A 2,500-nucleotide genomic window follows, 5' to 3' on the forward strand; every position below is an offset into this window, starting at 1 on the left:
AACGATGGATTCGGGCCGCAAACGCGAAAAGGCAGAAGACCAGTGGCTGATGACCAACAGCCTGGTCCAAGTGGGTTGCAAAGGTTGCAACAACAACAACAACAACCATCGAGGTTGACCCCTGTTAGGGAAGCGGTGGAAAATATTCCAAGTCCGAGAAACGGACTGAATATTAATGAGGGTAGCATTAATAAGAGGAAGAAGAAGAAGAGCAAGAAGAAGCAGAATAAGCCCAGGAAGCGGCCTGAGGCTCTGCTGATATCGGACTGCACTTCCGAGGAGCTGGCGAAATTGCTCAAGGAAATGAAGCAGTCCGATGCTCTTAAATCGGTTGGAGAGACAATCTCTAAGGTCCGACGGGCCCAAAATGGAGGCATGTTGCTAGAATTGAAGCAGGGTAGTTCTGCTAGTGCAATTGCCCCAAAGGTTAAGGAAGCGGTGAAGGGCAAGGCGTCAGTGAGAACGCTAGCTCCTTCTAAAATGATTGAGATCATGCATCTCGATGAAATTACCACCCCAGAGGAGGTTGCGGAGTCTGTCAAAGCACAGCTCAACATCGAGATAGAAATAGATCGTATCAAAATGAAGAAAGGCCGCGCGGCCGGTACGCAGTGGGCACGGATCAACGTATCGCTGCCAGACTTTCAAAGCTTCCTGAATTTGGGAAAGCTGAAAGTTGGTTGGTCGATATGCCATATCCGTGAGGTAATGGAGGAGCAGAAATGCTATAAGTGTTGGAAGGTAGGCCATACGAGCTATCATTGTAGGGAACCAGACAGAAGTAATCTGTGCTGGAAATGCGGTTTGAGTGGACACAAGAAGCAAGCTTGTACCAACTCTGTTAAGTGTTTGGATTGCGGTACGAGGTCACAGAACCTCCACGCAACGGGCAGTTATATGTGTCCTAGAAGGCGAACGATTAGATAATAATGGTTAGGTTGCTACAACATAACCAGAATCATAGTTATGCTGCATTTCAGTTAATGTGGCAAACGATTAGGGAAGAATCTGCGGATATAGTGTTGATTGCAGATCCGTATCTGGCAACAACCAACGTCAAAGTGTTACGCAATGACGATAACACAGCAGCGGTAGTGGTTAACGCGGACTTACCAGTTAAGGTAGTCAGTAAGGCTCTGAAGGGTTTAATGATAGTTGACATAGGTGATATGCGAGTGGTTAGCGTTTACGCGCCACCTAGATTTAGTATGGAAGAGTTCCAGATCATGTTGGATAACACGGTAATGGCCGTAACCGGTATCCACAAATTCGTTATCGGGGGGGACTTCAACGCTTGGTCAGTAAGTTGGAACAACCAACTTGGCGAGCGTGGAGAAACCCAGAAACGAAGAGGTGAGTTGGTCTTATCAACCTTTGCGCAGATTGACGCAATTTTATTGAACGACGGCAGCGCCCCAACTTATGTTGGACCAGGGCGTACGTCAGTAGTTGATCTGACTTTTGCGAGTAGAACAGTTGCAAGATCATTTAAGTGGGAGGTGTTATCTAGCTATATGAACTCTGATCATCGTGCAATACGAATAGATCTTGAGACGCAAAGCGTGCGTAACTTGTCCCGACCCATAACGGGATGGAGCATCAAGTATTTTAGCAAAGATATATTTGAAGTTATGATGCAAGCCGCTTTTGAGACCGAGGTCACAACAAGCGAAGACTTAATGCGTATACTTGTCACGGCGTGTAATGCGACGATGACCAAGCGTAAGAGGTACACTCCTAACAAGAGTGCATTTTGGTGGACGCTAGAGATTGAGGCACTTCGCAAAGAGTGCAAACACCGCGATCGATTAGCGCAAAGAGCTTTTAATACTGATCTCTATTCTACTTTTAGGGACGAGTTCAAGGTGGCACGGAATGCCCTCAAGCGATTGATCAAGCATACCCGACAGAGGAAGTGGAAAGAGTTCCTGGGAACAGCGAACAACGCATCATTTGGTATTGTATATCATACGTTCAAGAAAGTGGCCGAGGGTTCGATTGGACCCCGAACTATGACATTAGATGAGTTTAGGGAAGTGGTGAGCGAGCTTTTTCCTACTCACCCAAACACGGTGTGGCCTGATTATCGTATCGATCAGCCACGAGAGTTTGAAAGAATTACTAATGATGAGATTCTTTCGGTTGCCAGGAGACTACCCAACAAGAAGGCGCCGGGACCAGATGGTATCCCGAATGAGGCGCTGAAAGTTGGTATGTTGACTGCAACCGATGCATTTTGCAGGGTTTACCAAGGCTGTTTAGAAAACGCGAAGTTCCCCGATGAGTGGAAAAGGCAGAGGTTGGTGTTAATACCGAAGCCGAACAAACCACCAGGGGAACCGGGTTCGGTTCGCCCCATTTGTCTATTAGACGGGGCAGGTAAAGGTCTAGAACGCATCATAGTGCAACGGTTAAATGCACACATCGAGGAGGTCAACGGACTGTCTGACGACCAATTTGGTTTCAGAAGTCGTCGATCAACAGTTGATGCGATTCAACG

The 2,500-nt window shown here is 47.2% G+C and overlaps 1 pseudogene; it reads left to right on the forward strand.

Moving 5' to 3' along the window:
* The window catches only part of LOC125907765 (large subunit ribosomal RNA), a 9,180-nt pseudogene that overhangs the window by 3,470 nt on the left and 3,210 nt on the right, over positions 1–2,500 (forward strand).

Source organism: Anopheles coluzzii (assembly GCF_943734685.1).
Source record: "Anopheles coluzzii chromosome X unlocalized genomic scaffold, AcolN3 X_unloc_18, whole genome shotgun sequence".
NCBI lineage: Eukaryota > Metazoa > Arthropoda > Insecta > Diptera > Culicidae > Anopheles > Anopheles coluzzii.